The following is a 12,570-nucleotide window of genomic DNA, read 5'->3' on the forward strand; positions in this document are numbered from 1 at the left end:
GGCAGCTGTTAGTACCATATTTGTAAGTCTTTGGTATGACTCGGCCGGGGATCGATCCCACGAACTCCCGCATCCGAGGCGTACGCTGTAATTACTAGGCCACCGGAGCTTTTAGGGATATTTGTTCATTGTCACGTAGTGAGTAGTAGCTAATGAGTTTTCAGTCCTTATGTCTGTATTTAAGTACGTGGAGTTGGACTATTTGGTCAGTCATATTTTGTATGTTCTTCTTGTAACATTATTCTTCAGACATATTTATTGGTGTGTTTAGATATTATTTGGAAGCAAACATTTGTTTGAATTATTCATTGGAGCCACAAAATGCTATGTGGGTTAAAATATTATTTTTGGCCTATTGTGAATTATTTCTAAAGAATTCTTGAAAATGCCATTGTGATATATCAGAACTGTTGGTAGACCAATGCATTTGAGGATGTAGATTTTATTCGGAACATTCTATTCCTTTGGACTTGAAGATAACATTTTGGGATGATTTTGGATGCAATTCATAATGCTGTAAGTCCCTCTTACATTTTCATTTTACAACTTTGTTAACTGAATTATTTGTTCAGTATTACAAACCGTTTTGGTTTTGCTTAGGTTTGTTTTTTAGTGTATGACCATAGATTCGTAATACTATTGGGTAATTATGACTCATTCATTTCTCAGTTAACGAACTAATATGCAGCATTACTGGAAATGCAAATATGATGGCAGCAGTGGGGGACGCATTTACTGAATTTTGTTTTCATAACAAAAAACTCTTAATTCCAAAGACTTGTGCAATGAAATGATATTGACGTGAAATGTAAAGAAAAGCATTTTCGTTTGAACCGAGCTCTGGGCATCTATCTGCACCATAACTGCTAAACGTCATGTGATACAAATATGGCCGCGCCCTTTAAATATGTAATGGAAAGGGCTACGCAGCAAAATCCGAGACTGACAAACTGACAGAATTTGGATGAGTAGTGCCCCAATCTCAGTCGCTAGAGCATCCGACATTTAATCTAAGGGTCATGGGTGAAAGTCCGAGGGTAGGTGGTTATGATTTAGCTTCCACTGATTTTCAATTGTTGTCAAAATGAATATAGATATACCTGCAAGTATTTCTCTCCTTTCCTAAAATGTCCCTAAATGAGAGCGTATCCACATGTCCATGCGAACGGGATAGAGTACCCAATTTAATCAACTCTAAGAGATGTTGATCATTCTGTCAGCATTTCTTCTTGATTCCAGTAAATCTAACGCATCCACTATATCATATGCAAATTGAATGCATTCATATTATGATACGAATATTATTAAAATATACGGACAGAAGCACAAAAGTCAACGCCAGTCTAAAAGCTCCACCTAACAGACAATATGTTTAAAGTAATGAGACACTACCACTGCAAGCTACTATCAGTTGTTTCGTGTTCTAAATTGTTTATTCAAACGTTGTAATGGAGACAAAACGAAGAATGCACCGTGAAGACGTATAAACACTTCTCGTTTCAATCAACAATAACTGCATGAGATATGCATGCAGGATGTGTTCACGGTTTTAATGGAGGTACGATCACCGCCTCTCGGACACCTGAATTCGGTGGTCACAACATCGCGGTATAGAATGCGATGATTGTATTGGTGAAAATACTAAGCCTTAAAATTAAATTGTTGCCGTCCAGTTTCGGATGCTCAATCTAAATGAATGAAAATATGGATTTTTTAAAAATGATTTATCAATTGCGAGTTTTGATAATAGTTCTCGATTTAAGTAAGCTAAAGAATGCAATGCATCGTTTGAGAATTAAATGCATTAATTTTACGATTCAAACAATAACATAATATGTAATTCGCAATGTAACACAAATCTCAAAGGAATTTTAAAATCTGCGACTAAAAGTTAATATGTCTTAAAAAGAAGAGAAGAAAAGAGACTAGCACTGCAAGGTACTGTCAGTTCTTTCCTGTTCTGATGAGTTAGATAAAACTTTGCAACGTGGAGAAAATAAAGACTGCACCGTACATATGTGAAAGAAACCTATCTTAGATCAAGTCATGAAGGTTACAATAATGAGTTCACAGTTTTGTGGGAAGTATGATTACGGGCTATCGGACACTCGAAAGCAGTGGCCACAAGGATCGCGCAATCCGGTGCGGTGATATTAATGGTTAAAACACAAAAAAGAAGAATAAAAAATAAATGACCAAAAAAAAAAATGGAAAGAAAGAAAGATGTTAGTCGTAAAAATGAATTTTTGCTGACTTACAATTTTAGTTGCTAAATCAAAATGAAGAAATAATTCGGAAGAATTGTTTATCAGTATTTTGGAAATTCCCACAATTGATAATAATAATAATAATAATAATAATAATAATAATAATAATAATAATAAAAATAATAACAATAATAATAATAATAATAATAATAATAATAATAATAATAATAATAATAATAATAAAATAATAACAATAATAATATTGATAATAATAATAATAATAATAATAATAATAATAATAATAATAATAATAATTATGTGTACTTAGTACAGCGCCTAAGACGTTAAAGCGCTAAGAGCTCGAAAGTATTAGATAACAAACAAAAATATACACCAGTACAAGGATAGGATAGAAAAATCCCAACACTATTGAATTACAAAACAAAAAGCTTCAATAGAAGTATATAGAATATGTAAATGAACTTACATATTTCATTCACTTTTTATCTGGATGGGTACATACAGGGTCACTACCATAATCAGTACCTTTCTGAGGGCTGTGTGGAAACCAGAAAGACATTGACAAGCTAATGAATTTGAAAAAGAGGATATCAAAATTCAACATAAAAATGATTATATGAGAAAATGAAAACGTTTCTGTGGGACATTTACCATCACACCTATTTGTAGCTAAATAGACGCGTGTACAAAGTGTAGTATAAATTTGTAATGGTATTAAAAATTGTACGCCCACCGTGGGACTCGAACTCACGACCCTCAGATTAAAAGTCTGATGCTCTACCGACTGAGCTAGGCGGGCTACTTGTTAATGCATGGTCGAATGTTGGCTCGGGTAGTTATGCGCAACATGGTTAATCGTTATCTCATCAACTTCACATAGCTAGCGTCTAGGATTGATTGGATCTTAGATGTTAGCCCCTTATGGAAACAATAATCCAGTTTATATGGCAATCAACCATTCACGGAGGAATTTAAATTTTGCTGCATAAGGAAATGCACAAATGTGTCATTAGCCGAGCAAGTTGCTAAAGTTAAGACTAGTCATTGTTTCTTTGTGTTAACAGTTATGATTTTACAGTCCGGACAACACAAACACTATCCTTCTGCTCTTCTCTTAAATCTTCGCATTCTTTCCTTAATTTCTCTCAGTTAATTACACATGTGAAAATCACCTATCTTGAAATTTTTTGTTTCCAGAGAAAGCAATGCTTACACACTACATAATCAATTAAATAGTACCTGTAAGTTGATAAACTTGCTTCCAATTAATTGTTCTCTATACATATTTGTGATTTTCTTCTATGGATCGGTACAGGAGAAAATACATAAATACGGAAGGTGTGTGTTAGATGTGGTGGTTTTATTTCTACGACATGGGAGATTTGTGTGTGTGTGTGTGTGTGTTTGTGTGTGCATGTGATTTGTATTTTTAAGGTAGCTTTTAAGAATTTGTCAGTCATATCGCTACGATGTCTGCAGTGTGGCAGTTTATAGTGATGGCTAGCACTGGGGCATCATGCCGCAGACATGTGGCATGATGTCCCACCCAGTCACTTTATCCTGAGACCCGGCCGACCAGTCCTAACACTAACCTCTTAATGCTGAGCTCCAAGCAAGGCAGCTGTTAGTACCATATTTGTAAGTCTTTGGTATGACTCGGCCGGGGATCGATCCCACGAACTCCCGCATCCGAGGCGTACGCTGTAATTACTAGGCCACCGGAGCTTTTAGGGATATTTGTTCATTGTCACGTAGTGAGTAGTAGCTAATGAGTTTTCAGTCCTTATGTCTTTATTTAAGTACGTGGAGTTGGACTATTTGGTCAGTCATATTTTGTATGTTCTTCTTGTAACATTATTCTTCAGACATATTTATTGTTGTGTTTAGATATTATTTGGAAGCAAACATTTGTTTGAATTATTCATTGGAGCCACAAAATGCTATGTGGGTTAAAATATTATTTTTGGCCTATTGTGAATTATTTCTAAAGAATTCTTGAAAATGCCATTGTGATATATCAGAACTGTTGGTAGACCAATGCATTTGAGGATGTAGATTTTATTCGGAACATTCTATTCCTTTGGACTTGAAGATAACATTTTGGGATGATTTGGGATGCAATTCATAATGCTGTAAGTCCCTCTTACATTTTCATTTTACAACTTTGTTAACTGAATTATTTGTTCAGTATTACAAACCGTTTTGGTTTTGCTTAGGTTTGTTTTTTAGTGTATGACCATAGATTCGTAATACTATTGGGTAATTATGACTCATTCATTTCTCAGTTAACGAACTAATATGCAGCATTACTGGAAATGCAAATATGATGGCAGCAGTGGGGGACGCATTTACTGAATTTTGTTTTCATAACAAAAAACTCTTAATTCCAAAGACTTGTGCAATGAAATGATATTGACGTGAAATGTAAAGAAAAGCATTTTCGTTTGAACCGAGCTCTGGGCATCTATCTGCACCATAACTGCTAAACGTCATGTGATACAAATATGGCCGCGCCCTTTAAATATGTAATGGAAAGGGCTACGCAGCAAAATCCGAGACTGACAAACTGACAGAATTTGGATGAGTAGTGCCCCAATCTCAGTCGCTAGAGCATCCGACATTTAATCTAAGGGTCATGGGTGAAAGTCCGAGGGTAGGTGGTTATGATTTAGCTTCCACTGATTTTCAATTGTTGTCAAAATGAATATAGATATACCTGCAAGTATTTCTCTCCTTTCCTAAAATGTCCCTAAATGAGAGCGTATCCACATGTCCATGCGAACGGGATAGAGTACCCAATTTAATCAACTCTAAGAGATGTTGATCATTCTGTCAGCATTTCTTCTTGATTCCAGTAAATCTAACGCATCCACTATATCATATGCAAATTGAATGCATTCATATTATGATACGAATATTATTAAAATATACGGACAGAAGCACAAAAGTCAACGCCAGTCTAAAAGCTCCACCTAACAGACAATATGTTTAAAGTAATGAGACACTACCACTGCAAGCTACTATCAGTTGTTTCGTGTTCTAAATTGTTTATTCAAACGTTGTAATGGAGACAAAACGAAGAATGCACCGTGAAGACGTATAAACACTTCTCGTTTCAATCAACAATAACTGCATGAGATATGCATGCAGGATGTGTTCACGGTTTTAATGGAGGTACGATCACCGCCTCTCGGACACCTGAATTCGGTGGTCACAACATCGCGGTATAGAATGCGATGATTGTATTGGTGAAAATACTAAGTCTTAAAATTAAATTGTTGCCGTCCAGTTTCGGATGCTCAATCTAAATGAATGAAAATATGGATTTTTTAAAAATGATTTATCAATTGCGAGTTTTGATAATAGTTCTCGATTTAAGTAAGCTAAAGAATGCAATGCATCGTTTGAGAATTAAATGCATTAATTTTACGATTCAAACAATAACATAATATGTAATTCGCAATGTAACACAAATCTCAAAGGAATTTTAAAATCTGCGACTAAAAGTTAATATGTCTTAAAAAGAAGAGAAGAAAAGAGACTAGCACTGCAAGGTACTGTCAGTTCTTTCCTGTTCTGATGAGTTAGATGAAACTTTGCAACGTGGAGAAAATAAAGACTGCACCGTACATATGTGAAAGAAACCTATCTTAGATCAAGTCATGAAGGTTACAATAATGAGTTCACAGTTTTGTGGGAAGTATGATTAAGGGCTATCGGACACTCGAAAGCAGTGGCCACAAGGATCGCGCAATCCGGTGCGGTGATATTAATGGTTAAAACACAAAAAAGAAGTATAAAAAAAAATGACCAAAAAAAAAAAAGGAAAGAAAGAAAGATGTTAGTCGTAAAAATGAATTTTTGCTGACTTACAATTTTAGTTGCTAAATCAAAATGAAGAAATAATTCGGAAGAATTGTTTATCAGTATTTTGGAAATTCCCACAATTGATAATAATAATAATAATAATAATAATAATAATAATAATAATAATAATAATAATAAAAATAATAACAATAATAATATTAATAATAATAATAATAATAATAATAATAATAATAATAATAAAAAAATAATAACAATAATAATATTAATAATAATAATAATAATAATAATAATAATAATAATAATAATAATTATGTGGACTTAGTACAGCGCCTAAGACGTTAAAGCGCTAAGAGCTCGAAAGTATTAGATAACAAACAAAAATATACACCAGTACAAGGATAGGATAGAAAAATCCCAACACTATTGAATTACAAAACAAAACGCTTCAATAGAAGTATATAGAATATGTAAATGAACTTACATATTTCATTCACTTTTTATCTGGATGGGTACATACAGGGTCACTACCATAATCAGTACCTTTCTGAGGGCTGTGTGGAAACCAGAAAGACATTGACAAGCTAATGAATTTGAAAAAGAGGATATCAAAATTCAACATAAAAATGATTATATGAGAAAATGAAAACGTTTCTGTGGGACATTTACCATCACACCTATTTGTAGCTAAATAGACGCGTGTACAAAGTGTAGTATAAATTTGTAATGGTATTAAAAATTGTACGCCCACCGTGGGACTCGAACTCACGACCCTCAGATTAAAAGTCTGATGCTCTACCGACTGAGCTAGGCGGGCTACTTGTTAATGCATGGTCGAATGTTGGCTCGGGTAGTTATGCGCAACATGGTTAATCGTTATCTCATCAACTTCACATAGCTAGCGTCTAGGATTGATTGGATCTTAGATGTTAGCCCCTTATGGAAACAATAATCCAGTTTATATGGCAATCAACCATTCACGGAGGAATTTAAATTTTGCTGCATAAGGAAATGCACAAATGTGTCATTAGCCGAGCAAGTTGTTAAAGTTAAGACTAGTCATTGTTTCTTTGTGTTAACAGTTATGATTTTACAGTCCGGACAACACAAACACTATCCTTCTGCTCTTCTCTTAAATCTTCGCATTCTTTCCTTAATTTCTCTCAGTTAATTACACATGTGAAAATCACCTATCTTGAAATTTTTTGTTTCCAGAGAAAGCAATGCTTACACACTACATAATCAATTAAATAGTACCTGTAAGTTGATAAACTTGCTTCCAATTAATTGTTCTCTATACATATTTGTGATTTTCTTCTATGGATCGGTACAGGAGAAAATACATAAATACGGAAGGTGTGTGTTAGATGTGGTGGTTTTATTTCTACGACATGGGAGATTTGTGTGTGTGTGTGTGTGTTTGTGTGTGCATGTGATTTGTATTTTTAAGGTAGCTTTTAAGAATTTGTCAGTCATATCGCTACGATGTCTGCAGTGTGGCAGTTTATAGTGATGGCTAGCACTGGGGCATCATGCCGCAGACATGTGGCATGATGTCCCACCCAGTCACTTTATCCTGAGACCCGGCCGACCAGTCCTAACACTAACCTCTTAATGCTGAGCTCCAAGCAAGGCAGCTGTTAGTACCATATTTGTAAGTCTTTGGTATGACTCGGCCGGGGATCGATCCCACGAACTCCCGCATCCGAGGCGTACGCTGTAATTACTAGGCCACCGGAGCTTTTAGGGATATTTGTTCATTGTCACGTAGTGAGTAGTAGCTAATGAGTTTTCAGTCCTTATGTCTTTATTTAAGTACGTGGAGTTGGACTATTTGGTCAGTCATATTTTGTATGTTCTTCTTGTAACATTATTCTTCAGACATATTTATTGTTGTGTTTAGATATTATTTGGAAGCAAACATTTGTTTGAATTATTCATTGGAGCCACAAAATGCTATGTGGGTTAAAATATTATTTTTGGCCTATTGTGAATTATTTCTAAAGAATTCTTGAAAATGCCATTGTGATATATCAGAACTGTTGGTAGACCAATGCATTTGAGGATGTAGATTTTATTCGGAACATTCTATTCCTTTGGACTTGAAGATAACATTTTGGGATGATTTTGGATGCAATTCATAATGCTGTAAGTCCCTCTTACATTTTCATTTTACAACTTTGGTAACTGAATTATTTGTTCAGTATTACAAACCGTTTTGGTTTTGCTTAGGTTTGTTTTTTAGTGTATGACCATAGATTCGTAATACTATTGGGTAATTATGACTCATTCATTTCTCAGTTAACGAACTAATATGCAGCATTACTGGAAATGCAAATATGATGGCAGCAGTGGGGGACGCATTTACTGAATTTTGTTTTCATAACAAAAAACTCTTAATTCCAAAGACTTGTGCAATGAAATGATATTGACGTGAAATGTAAAGAAAAGCATTTTCGTTTGAACCGAGCTCTGGGCATCTATCTGCACCATAACTGCTAAACGTCATGTGATACAAATATGGCCGCGCCCTTTAAATATGTAATGGAAAGGGCTACGCAGCAAAATCCGAGACTGACAAACTGACAGAATTTGGATGAGTAGTGCCCCAATCTCAGTCGCTAGAGCATCCGACATTTAATCTAAGGGTCATGGGTGAAAGTCCGAGGGTAGGTGGTTATGATTTAGCTTCCACTGATTTTCAATTGTTGTCAAAATGAATATAGATATACCTGCAAGTATTTCTCTCCTTTCCTAAAATGTCCCTAAATGAGAGCGTATCCACATGTCCATGCGAACGGGATAGAGTACCCAATTTAATCAACTCTAAGAGATGTTGATCATTCTGTCAGCATTTCTTCTTGATTCCAGTAAATCTAACGCATCCACTATATCATATGCAAATTGAATGCATTCATATTATGATACGAATATTATTAAAATATACGGACAGAAGCACAAAAGTCAACGCCAGTCTAAAAGCTCCACCTAACAGACAATATGTTTAAAGTAATGAGACACTACCACTGCAAGCTACTATCAGTTGTTTCGTGTTCTAAATTGTTTATTCAAACGTTGTAATGGAGACAAAACGAAGAATGCACCGTGAAGACGTATAAACACTTCTCGTTTCAATCAACAATAACTGCATGAGATATGCATGCAGGATGTGTTCACGGTTTTAATGGAGGTACGATCACCGCCTCTCGGACACCTGAATTCGGTGGTCACAACATCGCGGTATAGAATGCGATGATTGTATTGGTGAAAATACTAAGCCTTAAAATTAAATTGTTGCCGTCCAGTTTCGGATGCTCAATCTAAATGAATGAAAATATGGATTTTTTAAAAATGATTTATCAATTGCGAGTTTTGATAATAGTTCTCGATTTAAGTAAGCTAAAGAATGCAATGCATCGTTTGAGAATTAAATGCATTAATTTTACGATTCAAACAATAACATAATATGTAATTCGCAATGTAACACAAATCTCAAAGGAATTTTAAAATCTGCGACTAAAAGTTAATATGTCTTAAAAAGAAGAGAAGAAAAGAGACTAGCACTGCAAGGTACTGTCAGTTCTTTCCTGTTCTGATGAGTTAGATAAAACTTTGCAACGTGGAGAAAATAAAGACTGCACCGTACATATGTGAAAGAAACCTATCTTAGATCAAGTCATGAAGGTTACAATAATGAGTTCACAGTTTTGTGGGAAGTATGATTACGGGCTATCGGACACTCGAAAGCAGTGGCCACAAGGATCGCGCAATCCGGTGCGGTGATATTAATGGTTAAAACACAAAAAAGAAGAATAAAAAATAAATGACCAAAAAAAAAAATGGAAAGAAAGAAAGATGTTAGTCGTAAAAATGAATTTTTGCTGACTTACAATTTTAGTTGCTAAATCAAAATGAAGAAATAATTCGGAAGAATTGTTTATCAGTATTTTGGAAATTCCCACAATTGATAATAATAATAATAATAATAATAATAATAATAATAATAATAATAATAAAAATAATAACAATAATAATAATAATAATAATAATAATAATAATAATAATAATAATAATAATAATAATAAAATAATAACAATAATAATATTGATAATAATAATAATAATAATAATAATAATAATAATAATAATAATTATGTGTACTTAGTACAGCGCCTAAGACGTTAAAGCGCTAAGAGCTCGAAAGTATTAGATAACAAACAAAAATATACACCAGTACAAGGATAGGATAGAAAAATCCCAACACTATTGAATTACAAAACAAAAAGCTTCAATAGAAGTATATAGAATATGTAAATGAACTTACATATTTCATTCACTTTTTATCTGGATGGGTACATACAGGGTCACTACCATAATCAGTACCTTTCTGAGGGCTGTGTGGAAACCAGAAAGACATTGACAAGCTAATGAATTTGAAAAAGAGGATATCAAAATTCAACATAAAAATGATTATATGAGAAAATGAAAACGTTTCTGTGGGACATTTACCATCACACCTATTTGTAGCTAAATAGACGCGTGTACAAAGTGTAGTATAAATTTGTAATGGTATTAAAAATTGTACGCCCACCGTGGGACTCGAACTCACGACCCTCAGATTAAAAGTCTGATGCTCTACCGACTGAGCTAGGCGGGCTACTTGTTAATGCATGGTCGAATGTTGGCTCGGGTAGTTATGCGCAACATGGTTAATCGTTATCTCATCAACTTCACATAGCTAGCGTCTAGGATTGATTGGATCTTAGATGTTAGCCCCTTATGGAAACAATAATCCAGTTTATATGGCAATCAACCATTCACGGAGGAATTTAAATTTTGCTGCATAAGGAAATGCACAAATGTGTCATTAGCCGAGCAAGTTGCTAAAGTTAAGACTAGTCATTGTTTCTTTGTGTTAACAGTTATGATTTTACAGTCCGGACAACACAAACACTATCCTTCTGCTCTTCTCTTAAATCTTCGCATTCTTTCCTTAATTTCTCTCAGTTAATTACACATGTGAAAATCACCTATCTTGAAATTTTTTGTTTCCAGAGAAAGCAATGCTTACACACTACATAATCAATTAAATAGTACCTGTAAGTTGATAAACTTGCTTCCAATTAATTGTTCTCTATACATATTTGTGATTTTCTTCTATGGATCGGTACAGGAGAAAATACATAAATACGGAAGGTGTGTGTTAGATGTGGTGGTTTTATTTCTACGACATGGGAGATTTGTGTGTGTGTGTGTGTGTGTTTGTGTGTGCATGTGATTTGTATTTTTAAGGTAGCTTTTAAGAATTTGTCAGTCATATCGCTACGATGTCTGCAGTGTGGCAGTTTATAGTGATGGCTAGCACTGGGGCATCATGCCGCAGACATGTGGCATGATGTCCCACCCAGTCACTTTATCCTGAGACCCGGCCGACCAGTCCTAACACTAACCTCTTAATGCTGAGCTCCAAGCAAGGCAGCTGTTAGTACCATATTTGTAAGTCTTTGGTATGACTCGGCCGGGGATCGATCCCACGAACTCCCGCATCCGAGGCGTACGCTGTAATTACTAGGCCACCGGAGCTTTTAGGGATATTTGTTCATTGTCACGTAGTGAGTAGTAGCTAATGAGTTTTCAGTCCTTATGTCTTTATTTAAGTACGTGGAGTTGGACTATTTGGTCAGTCATATTTTGTATGTTCTTCTTGTAACATTATTCTTCAGACATATTTATTGGTGTGTTTAGATATTATTTGGAAGCAAACATTTGTTTGAATTATTCATTGGAGCCACAAAATGCTATGTGGGTTAAAATATTATTTTTGGCCTATTGTGAATTATTTCTAAAGAATTCTTGAAAATGCCATTGTGATATATCAGAACTGTTGGTAGACCAATGCATTTGAGGATGTAGATTTTATTCGGAACATTCTATTCCTTTGGACTTGAAGATAACATTTTGGGATGATTTTGGATGCAATTCATAATGCTGTAAGTCCCTCTTACATTTTCATTTTACAACTTTGTTAACTGAATTATTTGTTCAGTATTACAAACCGTTTTGGTTTTGCTTAGGTTTGTTTTTTAGTGTATGACCATAGATTCGTAATACTATTGGGTAATTATGACTCATTCATTTCTCAGTTAACGAACTAATATGCAGCATTACTGGAAATGCAAATATGATGGCAGCAGTGGGGGACGCATTTACTGAATTTTGTTTTCATAACAAAAGACTCTTAATTCCAAAGACTTGTGCAATGAAATGATATTGACGTGAAATGTAAAGAAAAGCATTTTCGTTTGAACCGAGCTCTGGGCATCTATCTGCACCATAACTGCTAAACGTCATGTGATACAAATATGGCCGCGCCCTTTAAATATGTAATGGAAAGGGCTACGCAGCAAAATCCGAGACTGACAAACTGACAGAATTTGGATGAGTAGTGCCCCAATCTCAGTCGCTAGAGCATCCGACATTTAATCTAAGGGTCATGGGTGAAAGTCCGAGGGTAGGTG

General features: G+C 34.8%; 3 non-coding genes across 3 annotated transcripts; all 3 read right to left on the reverse strand.

Annotated features, from left to right (window-relative positions):
* Window positions 1–2,954: 2,954 nt before the first annotated feature.
* Trnak-uuu (transfer RNA lysine (anticodon UUU)) lies at window positions 2,955–3,027 on the reverse strand. The gene has a single exon. It is a non-coding gene; the product is annotated as a tRNA-Lys (tRNA).
* A 3,770-nt stretch (window positions 3,028–6,797) lies between these two features.
* Window positions 6,798–6,870, reverse strand: Trnak-uuu (transfer RNA lysine (anticodon UUU)). Its single transcript has one exon. It is a non-coding gene; the product is annotated as a tRNA-Lys (tRNA).
* Window positions 6,871–10,636: 3,766 nt separating this feature from the next.
* Trnak-uuu (transfer RNA lysine (anticodon UUU)) lies at window positions 10,637–10,709 on the reverse strand. Its single transcript has one exon. It is a non-coding gene; the product is annotated as a tRNA-Lys (tRNA).
* Between the last annotated feature and the right edge of the window lie 1,861 nt (window positions 10,710–12,570).

Source organism: Sinohyriopsis cumingii, unplaced genomic scaffold (genome assembly GCF_028554795.1).
Source record: "Sinohyriopsis cumingii isolate HCF-2022 unplaced genomic scaffold, ASM2855479v2 utg001656l, whole genome shotgun sequence".
NCBI lineage: Eukaryota > Metazoa > Mollusca > Bivalvia > Unionida > Unionidae > Sinohyriopsis > Sinohyriopsis cumingii.